Genomic DNA, 18,930 nt, shown 5'->3' on the forward strand with positions numbered 1-18,930 from the left:
CTGCTTAGAACTGCAGCGAGGTTTCCTTGCTTTTTTCATGAGCCGAGGAAAGACTTGGTAGTGTTTGTGTCAGTGGGAGCCACAGAGGTGAATCCTCAGAGTCCGCTCCACTGAGATCTGGGTTAAGTACTTCATATGCGTTTTCTCTCTTAATCCTTAGAACAATCCTTTTAAGGAAGGCGGTATCATCTCCTTTGTACAGGAATGGCTCAGAGAGGTTCAGTAACTTGCCTGAGGCACACAGCTCCTGAGGGTACAACCTGATTTCAAAACACAGGACATTGGTTCCAGAGTCCAGGCGGTTTCTAAGTTTCTGTGTGTCTGGGGTTATTATGCAAAGGAGTAGGCATTTTCGGCAGGAGTGTTCTCTGATGACTGAAAGAGTGACATTTGTGTGTAAAAAAGTGTCCTTGAACAACAGCTCTTCCCGGAATGCCTTTGCTGTGCGAGCCCCTTGAGTGGAGGCTGGACCTGTGAATGGTGGTGGTGGGGGGGGTCCCACTCTCTGAGACCCCACTACTTGGCACATGCTACATAGTTCACCTGAGTTTTCCCTTTTCACCATCATTATAATCCTGTGTGATAATGTCCATGGCCTTAACTCAGAGCTCAGTGAAGAAAAGTCATCTGCTAGAGGACTTGGAGACTTTGAATGGCAAAACCAGGATTTGGACTCCTTTGGAGCTTTTCATAAACAAATGATGGCAGTCAGTGGGAATCACACCATAATAGCACGCTCCACCCAGGGCAGGGATCAGCGTGCTTAGCAGACACTTGGGTACTGTCTACTTGTGCCGAGAAGAAAAAGTAAAGGAGCAGGCACCTTGGGAAAGGGAGAAGCTGGCTGAGAAGAGCAGGAAGGCTTCTGGAGGAGGGGATTGATTGTGTTCCCACGAGGGAGCTGGAGGAATGGTAGAGAAGCTATGGCTACGGACAGAGTCCTCAGGACCAGTCTGGAGTGACCAGGAGGGCCACTCAGAGCGCGTACTGGTGCTGGTTACCCAAGCAGGGATTCTTGCAACTCTGGCGTCCTTCCTTGTCCTCACCCTTGCTGTCTTCCTGGGTCATCCCTGCCACCGCTGTCACCTTGCCAGGGGTGGGTTTGGAAGGCCTTCTCCATCAGGAGTCCCTGAGCTGTGCAGAGGTCACAGAGTGATGCCGATTAAATATGTGACCCTTCCCTTCTTTCTGAAGATCTCTCTCCTTTATTTTTCCTGTGCTTTCCTGCAAAATGGAATTAGCATTTTTAGCATTCTAATAGAAGAATAATTTCTACCAAAGACAAAAGAATCACACTTTTAAAAGCACAGAGAATTTTTAAAGAATTCCATAATCTTACCACCTGGAGAGAACCCAAATCAAAATTGTGTGTATATTTCTACAGTCATTTTGTAAGTGCATATATGAATGTATCTTTTAATGTCTTTTTTCTGAGGATAATGCTGTTCCACAATCCTCATACTGTCTTACCCCAGCCCTCAGTCTCCTCTCTCTGTCAGTACACTGAAGTACGTATCATCGTTCCTAATGGGTACTGAGTGCCCCATTGAGTGGCGGTGTAAAAATTCTTTTTTACATGTATATCGGTCAAGGTTCAGTTAGGAAAACAGAAACCACTTCAGGTGTTTTCACCGGAGAAGAGTGAATAGGGAGCATTGTTTGCACAGGGGAGGGAAGAGCTGAGACAAAGAGAAAACTTTCACTCAAGCTGCAGGGTCACATGGGAGGAGAGGGAGTGCAGGGGTCAGGAGCCGGGACCCTCTGGCAGGAGCCTAGACCATGGCGAGGGCTGTGCTGCCCAAGCATGACTCTCCACAGGAGCTGGGCCACGAAAGAGACACGGTTACTGCCAAGATGCCCCTGGAGGCTTGGGAAGTGGCGTGGAACACCCTGACTTCTCCCTAGTCCCTGCTCTTCATCACTCTACCTGTGCCTTCTATTGGACAGGATGACCTTGCTTGCAGCCAGAGGTCGAAGAAGTCAAGAAACATCTTTCCTTCTGGTACAGAGCAGAGGAAGAGCAAGGAATTGCTCTGACATCAAACAGGAAATGTCTGGCAAGAGAGGAATTGGGCACCTTCGTCCCAAGATTTTTTTTTTTTTTAAGATTTTATTCTTTCCTTTGAGAGAGCAAGTGAGCAAGTGAGAAAGAGTGTGTGGCAGGAGTGGCAGAGGGAGAGGCAAAAGCAGGTTCTCCGCAGAGCTGGGAGCCCGATACAGGGCTCAATCCCTGGACCTCGGGATCATGACCTGAGCTGAAGGCAGACGCTTCACGGACTGAGACCCCCAGGCGCCCCCCAAGTAGTACTCTTTCCCTGTGTTGGGCAAGGCTAGGTAGAATTAATCAGGTGCTGTCTCTCCTGCATGGTAGGATGTCCTGCGCTGGTACCAGTACCACTAGGGGTGCAGAGAGCCAGAGGCCGTCACCCCCGCTCTGCCGTCCCGTTGGGCTATGGGGATTAGAAGAAAGCTAAGAGCCGCTGCTCGTTGAGCGTTTACTAACCACAGGCGTGGGGGCTCAGTACTTCTGTGGATTGTCATTTATGTCTCAGGGCTTACCGTACCGCATTCCGTTTCTTCTGAACACTTGTCTCATTGTGTCCTTTTATAAATGCACCCTCCTAGTTCAGTGCCAGGATGTGTTCCTGGAGACGAAAGGACTTCCTGAATCAGCCCTCCGCAAGGTGGCGCTCCCTGAGCCCCTCCTGCGCTGGGGGTAGCTTTCAGAGGGTGTGCGTCCCCCTCAGGGCAAGCCTGCGAGCTCCCCCAGGCCTCTAAGCTTCCTTCACTCCTGTTCCCCTTGGCTGCGGGCCCGTCCATCCAGACTGTGGTCATCATCCCAGTGTCCTCCCGAAGTCTTCCAAGTGGTCATGAATCCTGAGGGTCTGCTTGCCTGTGTTCTCTGTGTCCTGGAAGTTTTTATATGTGAAACGCAGATTTTCTCTTCCTAGGCCCGATTCTTGCTTTGCCTCACCCTTTTTGGCAACCACGACAGGTATTAACCACACTAAGGAAAAAAATCCATTGACCAAAACACACGTAGTTTGTGGGGAGAAGGAGGAGGCCCCAGAGTAAATGCATGGTGCAGGGTTCAGTCAGCCCAAGACTGTGTGGGAGAGCCCCTCCCCACCTCTGGCAGACAGGGTCAGCTCCGCAGTATGTGGGTTCTCCCTGGCTGGGAACACAAGCAGCAACTGGAGAGGAGAAGGTGTGTATTGAAACTACCGTAGTGGCTTGTGGGAATGTCTGGTTTGGGTTGTGAGGAAAAGATTTCAGAGGCAGTGGTTAAGTGGAGAGGCCCCTCCCATTAACAAAGGCCCAGTTCCCCTCCGTCTCTTTGCCTCATGACAATAAGGCCCTTACGTCTGTGTTTGCTCATGAACACATCTCTGGTTCCTAGCACAGTACTTAGAAACTTGGAAAAGCGATTTACTTGGGTCTAAAGGTCTACTGCCATATAAACTCTCCCCATTTTACAGCCGAGAAAATTGAGGCTCGAAGAGTTAAACCATGTCCAAGGGAGTTAGATATATAGGGGATCTGTCTTGGTGCCTGAGGGGTCTTGCCTGGGGATACTGTGTATGTGCACAGTCTGTTCTAAGACTACTCAGTTTTCCAGAGACTGTCAGCTCAGAGATTTATCGTAGCACCAGCATGGGTGGATCCAGGTTTTGTAGGGGCTTCTCCTTAATGACAAACACCACAAAATGACCTGGGCCAAATTAGCAGTAAAATTATCTGTAGTTCAGGCTGAAAAAAATAAACCATCAAAAAATTACATGTTGCACAGACCTGATGCCTATTACAGCCATGCCCCAGTCCAGGAAACAACAGATTGTAAATTAACTGCCTGACACACTCCTATAATAAATTTTCCCTTGTTTGTTTTTTGTTGCCTGCTTTTTCACCATCTCTTTCTATGATGTTAATTTTGTAATATTTTCTACAGAGAGATTAGAAAGATAATTCAGTCTTTCCTCTAGCATGGCTGATGAAACCTGTTTTTTTTTTTAAATTTTTGATAATGGCAGGCACATGGCATAGTACTTCTCACACAGATGTCCTCACTGTGATGTACCCCTTGAGCTTGGGGATTCTAGTTAATTCTGCATCATGTCACTCCCCCCATGAAATAAAGGGGTGAAGCTTGGGCATTTATAATTGTGTATGCTGCATTATCCAGTGTTCTCCTATTGGGAGAGAACTTTTTTTTTTTTTAAGATTTTATTTATTTATTTGACACAGATCACAAGTAGGCAGAGAGGCAGGCAGAGAGAGTGAGAGGGAAGCAGGCTCCCCGCCGAGCAGAGAGCCCGACGCGGGACTCGATCCCTGGACCCCGAGATCATGACCCGAGCTGAAGGCAGTGGCTCAACCCACTGAGCCACCCAGGCGCCCTGGGAGAGAACTTTTGATTAGGACAGAAAAAGCAGTGTTTTACAGGTCTGCTTGCTGGAGGGTGGTTCCACAGCCCAGAATCTGTCTCTGGAGGTTTCAGACCTTGGTTCCTCTTTACTTGAATGCCTCTGGTGCTGGGTACTGTAAAACCTCTTCCTATCTTGACTTGACTCCTGCCCTGCTCTGTGTTACTATGATAGCAGGTAAATGCGAGATCACTGCGAGAGCCAGCAATAATTTCCCTGCCCATAGGCTGGACCCACAAACGCCATCGTCCTCCTGCCTCCATGTGTCTCCACCTGGTTCCTTTTACCTGGCCTCCATGGGTAGCTGGAACAAGGCAGAATGGGACAGGGGGACGGATCATGGAAGGGATGGAGCTCATAACTGAGTGTGGGTAAAAGATCTTCCTTTTGCACCTTGGATGCCGACGGGGATCTTATGAACCATATTGACCAAGAAGAGGGTGCAGAGCAACCTCTGGGTGGCTTTTTTGGGTCTTAGGCCTTGCAGTGCAGGAGACAGTCCACCAAAATCTGCTAAGCATACTCCAGATTGCAAGCAGGAAGGGCAAGATTTTAAAGGCCCAAACCACAAGGTCACAGGTCCCGCTTTGTGGGAAGGATGATTGGTGCCAACAGAGTTAAGTCAACTAATACACGATTGGCTATTTAGCTAATGCATGTTCTCTTATCCCTCTTCCAGTCCAAAGTAGAAGGAATGTTCCAGGAGAGGGTAGAGGTGCACTCAGGAAGTGGCAGTTGAAAGAAAGAAGGCCATGGGGTTCAGAATTGAGGCAGGAGGTGTGCATAGGCTGTGATTTTCAGTATCCTCCCCACATTCTTTTGAATGATCTCTTGGCAAGGCTTACTTCACTTGAGAATCTTATTAGCCAGCATATTGCCAGGCCCATCCTAGGCCTGTGGGAGGAACATGTGTGAGGAGGGGCCCTGAGGTTTACAACCCTCATCAAATGCCTGCCTTGAGTCCAAGGGACTCTGGAGTCCTGTTGATGACAGGGGCGGTCGTTCCAAAATCTGTCCGTGTTGCTGATAGAAGTCCACAGAACTGCTAATTCCAGGAGCACGTCCTGTGACCAGGTACTGTTTGAAAGACAGCCAGCTCTATCTCACTGAACTGTTAGGTGTTGAATTGGGGCTTCCAGAAGCTGTGTTGAAGTCAGAACCCCTGCTACGTGTGAGCGTGACCTGATTCAGAAATCGTGTTTCTGCACGTGGACTCCAAGTAACATGAGGTCGCTAGAGTGGACTTAAGTCCTTATAAGAGACACAAAGACGTGGGCACCTGAGGGAGAATGCTGACGGAAATACAGATGGAAAGACTACGGCTGTGAGCCAAAGCATACCACGTGTTTCTGGCAACTACCAGGAGAGGCAGAGAAGGATTCTCGACATGTTTCAGGGCGAACACCACCCTGACAGCGCCATGGTCTTGGACATCTAGCCTCGGAATCTGTGAGACAGTAAGTTCCTCTGGTTTGAAGCTGCCTGATTTGTGGTAGTGTGTGACAGCAGCCCTGGGAAGCTAACAGGCCCCCGACAACCATGTGAGGTAAATGAAATCCTGGCCCCTACGGTCAGATGGGGAGCGGAGGCCCAGAGAAGTCAAGTTGCTGAAGTTGCACATCTAGCCACAGCAGGGCCTGGTCAGCCTCACCCCATCTCTTCTCCGGAAGGAGGCGATCTTGGTGGTAAGGACGCCGTGAATAAATCATTAGCCAGCAGCAGTGTGGGGACCCACTCTTCAGAGGACCCAGACCTGGTGCCTGCTCACCCACCTGAGGGTCAGCCTGCTGGTTCCTAGTGGCATGCATACATAACGTACCCGATTTTCCGCCACTCCAGAAATTCTCTTTCTGCCTGTCTGGCACCTTCTGCAGGTCTTGTGCCCCAGCCCTGCACAACTAGGCTTACATCTCCCAGGGGGGTACTTAAGACTGTTAGACTGAGCAGAGTATGTGTCTTCCCTTTGAGAGCTCCTGGAAGATTGTGGAAACTGGAGTGCTGGGAGGCCTGCACCAGACCTTCTGCACAATTGCTAACAAGGGTTTATAGGCAAACCTGTTGGATACCAGAGCCTGGGGGAGGTAGAGAGACAAACAGAACATAGGTCTTTCCTACCTTCAGTGTTGGGTGTGGATTCAAGCCTTTGATCACCAAAACCTAGTTTCCCATGGATAAAAATACTTCAGTAATTTTTTTTTTATCAGCAATGCTATCTTTGCTCTTATTAGTAGGTAAAGACTTCTAGTGTTTTAAGTTTTGCTCTCCTTGTTTGAAATTTCTGTTTTCTGATATGGTAATAGTATTTTCTACCACTTGTCTTTATTGAGCACCTAGCTTGTCTCAGCCCTGTACCTGTTAATGATTCCAAAAACAGAGTGGTGAAAGTGTCTGGAACAATCCTAGCCTTATGAGTCCCCCATTGTTATGCACCAGATTGGGGTGATAGGGTGGGAAACCAGAGATGCATTATGGAGTTCATTAACCTTGAGTCATGAACTTCTGATGAATATGAGAGCTCTTGGACACTTTAGAGGAAGTTTCTCATTTGTAATGCATGTGTGTGGATATGTGCTTTTTTTCCCTTAGGAGAGAACATAGAGTTCACTTAGAATCTCAGTGGGATCTAAAATGGATTTCAAGGAGTCTCAAGGCTAACTCCCTTTGTAGGATGAAGGGGGTCTTCTATGATGTGCGCCCTCCCTCCCATAATTTACTGGTTCAGAACTACTGAAATCAAACTTGATTTTTCTTCTCTGCATTGACATTCTGATTCTAGCAAGTCCCATTTCCTCATGAAGCAGGGCCAGCGTGAATTTCTGTTAGTCTGTTTATGGGTCCTGCAATACTATGCACTAGTAAATTTAGGCCATTTATAAGATTCCTCAAGAGCCAGTTATATTTTATAATGGTTGGAAGCATATCATTCTAGAAATGCCCTTACCCTCAGCATTGTGGGCCACCTACAGTGTACTCCTGGATGTCAGTTGGCATGTTTAGAGTCCTTTGCATCTTAGCATTTACATTATTCACTTGTAGGTCCGGAACTGTGCTGTTTGGGGAAACTTCATGAATGTGGACTTATCAAAACATAGGCCAGAGAGACTCATGTCTTTTATTCTCTAGATGGTCTCTTCTTACAGGACACTGTGTAAGGCAAAGAATTATCTTGCCAAACGAAGTTCACGAAACTGGGTGAGTCTTCTTCCTTTTGTGGCCTGAGTAGCGCTTGCCCAAACGAGAACCACTGAGGCCGTTAATGATGAGTTGCTTGATGAGTATGTTTGCTGATAGAGTTCCTAATGGCCTCAACAGAAGTTCAGACCCAAGAAAAAGGACATGAGTTATTGCTTTAGTATTTACTGTTATTCCAGAAAAGACTGGGGGGCTGATGGTGGAGGTAGAAGGGACATTCACATGGAGTCACTTCTGTCTCTGAAGCAATTTGCCACTGGTGTAGGATTGTCATGGATGCCTCTTGGTTGATAAATTGCTTTGAGCGACAACAGTCCCTAATGGGTCATGGGCCGCCACGAGCAGCTTTAGAGAGCTGTTCTTTCATTAAGCATCCAGGGGCAGAGCCTGAGAGCATGAGCAGAGAGGAGCTATCATTCTGTGTTGCAGAGGGAGATTAATTCCCTTGGGAAGGCTCCGGACATCCCAGAGGTGGGGGTTCCAAGACCAAGAGGCCAGAGATGGTGTGGTTACGAGAACAAGAGGTCAGTTAAGGGACTGGAAATTTCTTAAGGGTGGGTCTCTTTCTTCCTGTTCTGCTAATAATGAGCATTTTCCTTTATCAAGACCTTCTAGTCTTAAACTATTAAAGAAGTCTCTTCTCTCTGAGGAACAAACCCATTGGTTTAGGTTTATCAGAAGAAATGACAAGGAAATTGATTCTTGAAGAGAATTGCACTTGATAAAAGTTGTATTTATATGGCTTTTTACTTGAGGTACTCTTTAGTTATTGGAACTTGGGGTGGTTAGAAATCAAGTAAAAGACTGTGCTAATAATAAGTTGGGAAGTTGGGAGCCAGAACACTGGAAAAGGGAGGGAGGAAATTTCAGAAAAGAGGGAAGCACAGAATGGGGACTATGAAGATCATTTTAAATTTTGTCCAAACCATTAGTTGACTTCTGAGCTTACATGAATGGGAGACTCCAAGGTTCCTGGCAAAAAGCAACTGATGAAAGGCTAAAGGAATTGACATGTTTTAGCTGCTAGCCTTTGGAGGGGAGTTTGAGTGTAGCCAAATTTGGAGTTTGAGTGTAGCCAAATTAATTGCCTGCTAGAACATAAAATATTTTCCAAAAAAATTGAAGAAATGAAATCATCTATATTTTATCCTATATAATATCAATACAATAAAAATTAATATAAGAAACAGGAATATGTGAGCCATGGTTAGGAGACAAAGCAATTAAATGAAACTGATCTGAGATGATTCAGATATTGGAATTAGGACAGTTAATTTAAAGCAAGTGTGCGCATGCGTGCGTGTGTGTGTGTGTGTGTGTGTGTGTAAGTAATTCCAAGACTTAAAGGACAAGGTGATCTTAATGCATAAACAGATCACAGAACCTAGGCAGAGAAGTGAAGCTCTTTTAAAAGTCCAGATTCTAACATTGAAATATATCTGAACGGAAAAGTTGATTTGATTGTGTTAGCAGCAGATTCGAAATGGCAGAGGAAATGTCCGATGAATCTGAAGTTGGATCAATAAAAAAAGTAACTCACTTAAAAAAATTAACAGAGCATCAGAGACCAGTGGGATACTATAAAGTGGTTTAATAGATATGTAATTAGAATTGCAGAAGGAGAGAGGAGAGGGAGAAATGGGCAGGAAAAATATTTGAGGAAATAATGGTCTAACATTTCCTAAAATTGGTGAAAAAAATCAACTTAGGGGTATAGCCAACTTCTCAAACACAAAGCAGGATAAATACAAAGAAAGCTGCCCTTAGGCACATTACAGTCAAAGTATTAAAAACCAAAGAGAAATCTTGAAAGCAGCTGGGGTAGAGGAAAAGAGACATTACATAGAGTGAGAATAATGATCCTAAAAATGAAACTAAAAAACTGGAAATAATGGAGACCAGTTGACAATGGAACAACATCTAAAATACTAAACACACACACACACACACACACACAAACTTTAGAAAGATCTATCATCCCTTAAATCTATATCCAGCAAAAGTATGCCATGGAAAGTAAAATATGTGTTTTCGGTTGAGTAAAAGCAGAAAATTTGTCATCAGCAGTACTGATGAACAGGATATGCTAAAGAAAGTTCTTTATCCTGAGGGTAGATGACAACACAGATCTATAGCAGTGAATGGTATATTTTATAGGACTGTTTATATATGTTTTTTCTCTTGATTTATTTAAAAGGCATATGGCTATTTGAAACAAAAGGTAAACTACTGTATTTGATTTATAATGTGTGTAGACTATAATATATAGAACATATTTACATGTATACTATATTCAATACAGTGTATCTATATTTTCATGTATATGAACTTCAACAAAGGCCCATAGGAACAAAATGAGGGGAGGGAGTAAATGGAATTATCTTGTTTCTTTTCTTAAATGTGTAAAATTTTTAATTTTTAAAATGTATTTATTTGAGAGAGAGTGAGGGAGAATGAGCAGTGGAGAGGCTCAGAGGGACAGAAAGAGAGAAGCGGACTCCCTGCTGATCAAGGAGCCCAATGTAGGGCTCCCTCCCAGGACCCCGAGATCATGGCCTGAGCCAAACGCAGATGCGTAATCGACTGAGTCACCCAGGCACCCTGAATTATTTTGTTTCTTATATTAATTATATAGTATGAAATAGACTGTTATAAATTAAGGGTATGTATTGTAACCATGGTAGCAGTCACTAATAAAAATAAAGCAAAAGATAAAGCCAAAATAGCCAGAAGAATTAAGATGGTACACTAAAAATTTGATTTAACTCCAAAGAGAGAAGGAAAGCAGAATGAGAATACTAAAGAACAGGTAGAATAAAACACAAATAAGAACTTGCCAGACCTAAATCCCACTTATATCAGTGGTAACATTAAATCTAAATCAATTAAACATTTCTAGAAAAAAAGCAGAGATTGTCAGGTAGAAAGCAAGGCAACTAAGTCCTGTGTGCAAAGCTGTACTTGAAGTACCGAGGGACAGATAGGTTGAAAGTGAAAGCATGAAGAAACAGGTACCATGCAAAAAATAAGCATAAGAAAACCAGAGTGACAGTATGACTATCAGAAAAAATGGACCTCCAGAAAAAAGGAGTATTATGTGAGATAAAGAGGGACATCTCGTAATTTAAAAAAAGGATCCATTTACTCAGAAGATCTAACAATCATGAATGTGTGTGTGCCTCATAACATAGCTTCAGCATAGTTGAACAAAAACAGACAACTGAAGGGAGAAATGGACAGGTTCTTCATTGTAGCTGGAAATCTCTCCACTGCTCTCTGTCATTGACAGAACAGTCAAATAAGAAATGAGAACACGGCCATCTTGACCGAGCTGGTTTTTATAGAACACTATACCCAGCAGAGGAATATTCTTATTTTTCAAGTGCACATGGAATGTTTGCCAAGAAAGACCATCATGTATCATAACATAAGAGTTAAATTTCAGAGGACTGAAGTCTTTGATCACACTGGGAATTGAATTAGCAAGAAAAGTCCAAGTAAATGTGTATTGAATCATGCTATTTCTGCAGTCTGCACAGGAGCTCAGGGGGAGCCCCATTCTCATGTCTGAAGCAGAAAGGCAGCCTTCACTGAGAATGGGCTGTGATCAGCCCACCATAGTGAGAGGAGAAGGCAGTGACATTGACCAAGTCTCATTATACACACAGCACTGTGAAAGGGTATCTTATATACACTGAGTCTTGTAGTGTTTTAAACAGCTCTCTTTGTTGAAGAGCCAACACTTAATCGACTTTCCCTAAGTTTCCTAGCTTGTGAGTAGGAGAAATGGGGTTGGGCTCAGGTCAGTCTGGCCCCAGCCATCCTTCTGTGGACCGCATTACAGTATGGTCTCTTAATCATATATGTATGTTGCATTTCCTTCCCTGATGAGATTTTGAAACTAGGGTCTTCCCTGATGAAAGTTTGTCCTGTTGTCTGTCCTTACAGGTTATAGCTATGCTTTTTCCAAATTATATGCTTTTTCCATTTTTATTAAAATGAAGTGTGCATAGGACTCCTTCTTCAGTATCCTCAGTTGAAGTCACCTCCTGACCTTCTTAGATATAATCGAACACAGCTTTCTATGTATATATGCACACATGTATGTATACATGTGTATTATATGTATACCACACATAAATATGTACATATGTATATGAACATAGATATGTCGTACAGATAATATATAATTGAATTGTATATATATATATATATATATATATATATATATACACACACACACATACTTGCACACATTCTTGTCTCTTAATTTTTTTTTGCCTTTTCTTGAGGTTCACTCAAGCTGAACTTCTTTAAGCAAATGTATTAAGCTTCATTGGGGTTAGCTATTGCCATTCACCCATATGCTGGAGGCCTCAGGTGGCCTCATGTCAGGCATCCTGCCATGGAGGTCTGTCCTCGTCACTCTGTGTGCTTCCTCAAATCCGTGGTTCCTGGGCTCTGCTGCCTGAGCCTGTGTCAAGGTTTTGCCCGGTGCTGAGTGCACCTTCTAACCCTCTGTCTGGGGTGATGAATTATACTAGTGGGGCATTAGGATACCTCCACAAGACCTTGCAGAGGAAAGCCCTAAACTGGGATTTGTCTCTGCTTGTCACAGATGAGTGCTGTTTACTTATGAGGGCTGCATTAGTTTCAGGCCAGTGGAAAAGCCTTTCCATCTACCAATTCACTGGGCAGCACTTGTCAAACAATAATGTTCATGGGCAAAGCCAGGAGCACAATTCCACAGCCTCAATGCTCCCTTAGTTCATATTCACCCACCCATGCCACGTTTTGTGCCTGCCCATCACAACTTCTCTGTTGTCTGGACATCTTACTGCTTGACTCCTGACTTTCATAAATAGAGATTATGTCCTTTAACTAAGCACAGGCTTTGAATTTGAATTACGGATTCACCTCTGTTTATTGACATGACTTGTGACATTTGAGAAGCTCTCTTTCCTCTCTGTGCTTTGGTTTCCTCTGCTTCTTACCAGGAATCATAATAAAAGCTAGCTTACTGAGTTGCTTACAAGATTCGATAAGATGATTCATGAAAGACCTTTGTAAAACGAAGTGATTACCATATGAATTTATTATTTTATGTATGATTTAAGTTCACTGATAGTTGATGGTATAAATCAGAACCCACATCCAACAGTTACCCCCCCACACACACACCAGTTAGAAAAAAGCATTATTTAAGCATGCCTGGTCAGTGAAGTTGAGCATATCCCAGCTGCATGATACCAGCTTTGTCAACAGTGTTTACACTTGGCCTTTATTTGGGGGAAAATGCATAGCTACTTCAGCAGGTACTGGGACCTTGAATTCTTAGCCCAACATGCAATGGTGGACTTGTCGGAAGTCTTTTTAAACATTTAAAAGTTTTTAAGCAAAAGGACATAAGTAGGACTCACTGGCACACCTTTGTAGTTGAAATTCTTGTATCTAGCAGGTTTGATGAAATACAAACTTGACCATCTCTGGGGACATTACCTTTTCCCCTCTACTAGTAGAGCTCAGAGCAGAAAGGCTGGAGAGTAGGGGCAGGTATAAGACTTGATGGAGGTGGTGACTTTAGGGCCACACAGTGACAACCTAGTAGGATTATGTGATGAACATTTATTGATTTAATGACTGCAGGGACATGGATGTTTATTGTAGAATATTGGGGAAACCTAAAAAAGTGTGGAGAAAAAATAACCATGCAGGTCAACTCTCATTGTATATCTATGTCCTTATTCAGAGTAGTAACTGAGTGCCTTTTAGGGGACAGGTGCTGGGAGACATCAGAGAACAAGACAGAATTCCTGTCCTCATGCAGCTTAGTTCCCAGTGAGAGCAGAAAAGACCAGTAATAACCAAGTGGGCATCACTGCGGGAAGAATACAGGAGTCAGTGCCAGGAGCACTGGCTTCTGGGGTAGAAAGGGGACTTCAATAGTAGTGACAGAACTCATGTATAAAGGACAATTGAGGGGTGCCTGGGAGGCTCAGTAAAGCATCTGCCCCCGGTTCAGGTCATGATCCCGGGGTCCTGGGATTGAGCCCTACATCTGGCTCCGAGCAGGGAGCCTGCTTCTCCTGCTCTCTCTCTGTTCTCTCCTTCTGTCTTTCAAATAAATAAAATATTTTTTTAAAAAAAAAAAAGGACAAAGGAGCAGGGATCTCAAAAAAGAGTATGTCATGTGGGTATCTGAAGAAGAAGCATTTTAGGTGAAAAGTAAGGTGGTGCAAAGGTCATGAGGCAGGAGTGTGCCTGTTCTGTTGCTCCAGCAGAAGGCCATTTTAAGTGGAGCAGAGTAAGCAGAAGGCAGAGAGGAAGGTTGGGGGGTGGGCACTGAGGGCCAAATTCTGCAGTATGTGGTTGGCTCCTGGGAGCCTCTCCTTTTTCTGTGTGATACTGTGTTTACTTAGAGAGCCCTATGTAAGAATGCTAATTGATACATGGGAAACCATGAAAAATGTCAGGAGCTGAGGATAAGAAAGGTGACAATTCCATGACCTCTTCTTTGCATTTTGAGTTGAGCTCACGTGTGTGGAGGCAGCATGTCATAGTGGAAACAGCATGGTGTTGGAATCTCAGGATTTGTGTTCAGGACACTCGGACTCTGTCATATCCCGGCCCTGTGACCACATCTGTAGCCTCTCTGGGCCTCAGTTTCCTTATCTATAAAATGTACCTATTGGAGTTTTTGACCATGCCATTTTGTTTATGTATGTAGATAAGACAAAGAAATTGCTGAAAATTTGTCAAAGATGGAAAAGGCTCTGATGTTCTCATCCAGTTAACTTCCTATTCCTAAATGCTGCTCTTCCATCTAGAGCTACATAATTCCATAAATAAGCCAATAGACACTGTGCCCATTTAAGTTAAAGTGAAATGAAGTAAAACGAAGCATTCCATGCCTCAGTCTTACTAGTTCTGTTTCAAGAGCTCATCACCCACATGGCTGCTGGATTGGGTAGCACAGAGCACAGAATGTTCCCACCATCACTGGAAGTTCTCTTGGATGTTGCCACTCTCCAGCATGTGGCAAACCTCTACTTGTCCTGACCTCTTGTTCATGTGTGTGGTGAGTGATAATACTGTTACAGCATTTCATAACTCTTGTTTCTGGACCTCCATGATCCTGTTCTCTTTGGGGAGCAGCTGGGGTAGGATTTCTAAGACCCACAATAGATTACCTGATTGCAAATTTCTGAGGGCAAGACAGATGTCTCTTAACCATTTCCTCCATGACTGTGGTGTAAGCTAAAGTGCGCAGTCTGGGGCTCCAAAGGGCATGGTCAGAATTAATTAAGGCATGTTTCATAGCCTCAGATGCTCCTGCGGGCGACAGAGTTGCAGAATATTGTTACTAATTGCATTTTGCTTTGGTGCGACTGTTGGCTTCCTCCTGGTCCACTTGAGATTAGACTAATTTGTTGGGCTCTGTTAACTCCCCTGCAGATAGCATTTCATGTGCTCTCATAAAAGCTGCCTACATGTTATTTGTACTTTCAACATATTCCTGAAATAAATGGTTCTCGGTGTTGGTTTATTAGATTTATTTAAGAAAAATAAGCCCAATACCCAATGGCCCATACAGTATACATTGAAAACCGCATTCCACCAACCAACCACAGAATTGAATTAAGCAACAGTGGCCACAGTTGTCTTACAGGAACATGCCAGATGGGCAGTGGCCACAGGGGATTACTAGACCAAGAAGATAAACAAGATGAAAATGGAATTATTTCTCCTTCCAAATCAGGATTTTCCACTGTGTTTGCAGCAACGACTCTGGGGGAAATACAGCCCATGAAGAGAGTTCACGGTCGTGGTGTCAGTTCTGTGTGTGTGCAGAGATAAATCAGTGGATTTATGGATTTAATTTCCCCTTACTGCTGACCCCCTTCCTATCTGAAGGTAGGAATTTAGAAGTTAAGGTGTGTATCTACAGGTAGTAAAATACCATTTTGTTTTTTCTCGCCGCCTGGCTCTTGTATAGAATTAAAATTGCAGGAGAATCTTGTTAAAGATGGGTCGATTCATTACCCCGTACAGTCATTTGTAGGAGCCAAGCCTGGCTGTGTTGGGTTCTGCTGTGGAGGGGGGCTTCTTTCTGATAGCCGTCTGCTCGGAAAGATGATGGGTGACTCACCCAGGTAGCTGCCCCAACATTTTGATCTGTCTCCCCTCTACTTTTTTTTTTTTCCCTTCCTGGTTTGTTTTGCTTTCTTTTATCCGCTTCCTTCCCATCCCAACTACACCAGTGAGTGGAGACACCAGAGTTTTCTCATGAATCCTTTCCCATGAAGCTAAGCAAAGGTTTTAGGGGTTCAGTTTAAGAAAGTTCCCTTATAGAACCTTCCTTAGAGTCATTCATACTGCTCCATTTTCCCTATTTAAGCTGCCATAACTTATTTTGAAAAATGTCCCTAAATCATATCTTACTCAGAGACCTGTGCCGTGTTAGATCTCTTATGGTTGCATGGCACTGAAACCCAGGTTAGCCTAGCTTAAAGGTTATAGTCCACATAATTTGGAAGTCCAGTGTTGGACTTCAGGCCCAGCTGTATCCAGAGCTTGACCTAACTTTGTCTTTGTTTCTCTAGTGTATCTCCTTTGACACACTAGCTTTATTCTTAGACATGCTTTTCACTTGTGACTGGAAATATGTTCTGGAGAAGTTCCAAGCCAACTCTTCCTAATAGAGGCATGTGGAGAGAACCGTCTCTCTCTGGCATCCCTATGCAAACTCAGGGAGGACTCTGAGTGATCTGTAGGGTCATGTACTGATTCCTGCGTGAATCACTGTGGTATGGCCAGGAGGGCAAACTTGGCCAACTCTGAGTCATGGGACCCTGAGTGTGGCTGGTGGGTATGCCAATCCAGGCCAGAATCATGGTAGAGGTTCTCCTGTAAGAAGAGGGGGACCCTGTGGTACAGATGTCCACTCCACCACTCCAGATGGGACATCTTTGTGTCTCACTCCAACTGTTGGTTGTGCAGGGATCCTTACATGTCAGCCCCCCTCCCCCAACCAAAGCAGGAGGGCTCCATTCTAGAAAGCAACTGGAGGTATGAACTCTCCCTCCGAAACCCCACTTCAGTGATGGCGGCTTCCCTGGACTTGCCATGGAAACACAATGACACCAGGACCTATCGTAGCTTGTAGACTTCACTGACCTTTCAAGTTAGGGGAGTTGGGCGTTCACGTCCTGCCTGTGCCCTTCACTGGCTGTGGGAACTTATTACATTTTCCCAGCCTCACTTACTATTTCTCTCCAGTGGGGATGCTTATAGTAGCTGCTTGATAATGCTCTTGTGAAAATCAAATTTGGCTTGGGGACAGTCCTTACCCCATTGCCTGGCACGGGGTAGGTGCTCTGTAAACAGTGGCTCTTCTCCTCTTGGCCTATCTTCCCTCTCCCCATTGCTAGCATGAGTGCCTCTGCCAAGATGGGTGGTTAGATTTACTGTTCTTCCTTAGATGAACAGGTGGTTTCGGGTATTGACACAGCACAGCCCTAAGCATGTGAATTCTGGAGCAAGACCACCCAAAATGAATGAATCCAGGCTCTGTCCCTTGCTAATTGTGTCAGCCACTTAATTCCTCTGTGCTTATTTGAAAGGGAGGAATTGACAACTACATGAGTTAATCCATTTTAAGTGTTTAAAACAATGCTGGTGCTTAGGGAACAATTAATGCATTGATTATTAGTTGTGCTGGTCCTAGGTCTCCCTTGTGCTTTTCTGGCTTCCCAGACGAGGATGGTGGCCCCCTGTCTCTGGGGGTGTGCCTGTCCAGCAATTCATACACAAAACAGATAATCATGGCAAAAAATGGGTAGAAGACATGAACAGACACTTCTCCAAGGAAGACATACAAATGGCTAACAGACACATGAAAAAATGTTCATCGTCATTAGCCATCAGGGAGATTAAAATCAAAACCATATTGAGATACCATCTTACACCAGTTAGAATGGCCAAAATTAACAAGACCATAAACAATGTGTGTTGGAGAGGATGTGGAGAAAGGGGAACCCTCTTACACTGTTGGTGGGAATACAAGTTGGTGCAGCCACTTTGGAAAACGGTGTGGAGATTCCTTAAGAAATTAAAAATAGAGCTTCCCTATGACACTGCAATTGCACTACTGGGTATTTACCCAAAGATAGAAATGTAGTGAAAAGAAGGGCCATCTGTACCCCAATGTTCATAGGAGCAATGGCCACAGTCGCCAAACTGTGGAAATAACCAAGATGCCCTTCAACGAATGAATGGGTAAAGAAGATATGGTCCATGTATACTATGGAGTATGATGCCTCTATCAGAAAGGATGAATACCCAACTTTTGTATCAACATGGATGGACGGGACTGGAAGAGATTATGCTGAGTGAAGTAAGTCAAGCAGAGAGAGTCGATTATCATACGGTTCCGCTTATTTGTGGAGCATAAGCAATAGCATGGAGGACATGGGGAGATGGAGAGGAGAAGGGAGTTGGGGGAAACTGGAGGGGGAGATGAACCATGAGAGACTGTGGACTCTGAAAAACAATCTGAGGGTTTTGCAGGGGCGAGGGGTGGGAGGTTGGGTGAGCCTGGTGGTAGGTATTATGGAGGGCACGCATTGCATGGAGCACTGTGTGTGCATAAACAATGAATTCTGAAACACTGAAAAGAAATTAAAAAAATAAAAATTAAAAAAAAAAAACCTACACCCATTCTGCTATGTGAATGTTTCCCAGAAATTTCTTTTTCTGACTCCTAATATGTCTTGATTTCCAACCAAGCAGAGACCCGCCTAGATCACATACACCTACAGTGGAAAAGACTCTTTCTTTCCTTTAGTCACTCAGGATACCTTACCTTTTTTATTAGACTCTAGCACATTTGTGTACCAAGTGCCAAAAGGAATAGACTTCCCACCAAGGGACCAATGGAACCCGCACCTAGGGGAAGAGATGTGCACCCGTATGTCTGACTTGTCCTCCCTATCCTTACCCTCTCCTGACTTCTTCCCCCTCACTTCTTCCCAGAGGGTACTGCTCTTCTGACTTTCCATCATACCTTAGTTTTGCCTTTTTGAACCTGATGTGGGTGATGTTGTGTAGTTCACATTCTTCCATGTCTGGTCTTTTCCCAGTGGGTACAATGCCTGTGGGGCCATCCGTGCTGCAACACTTAAGTTCACTTGTTGGCGCCGCTGCCTGGCTTTCCTGTGTGTGAACACACCACAGCGTATCCATTGGCTATTGGTGGATATTTGAGTTGTTCCATTGAGGCTACTGGGAGTGTTGCTGCTGATGAACACTTTTA

The 18,930-nt window shown here is 44.4% G+C and overlaps 1 protein-coding gene across 2 annotated transcripts in view; it reads left to right on the forward strand.

Annotated features, from left to right (window-relative positions):
* SPOCK1 (SPARC (osteonectin), cwcv and kazal like domains proteoglycan 1) overlaps positions 1–18,930 on the forward strand; it is a 500,003-nt gene that overhangs the window by 193,345 nt on the left and 287,728 nt on the right. The window lies entirely within an intron of this gene.

This window comes from Mustela putorius, unplaced genomic scaffold (genome assembly GCF_011764305.1).
Source record: "Mustela putorius furo isolate JIRA1106 unplaced genomic scaffold, ASM1176430v1.1 tig00000145_pilon_pilon_pilon, whole genome shotgun sequence".
In the NCBI taxonomy this organism is placed as follows: Eukaryota; Metazoa; Chordata; class Mammalia; order Carnivora; family Mustelidae; genus Mustela; species Mustela putorius.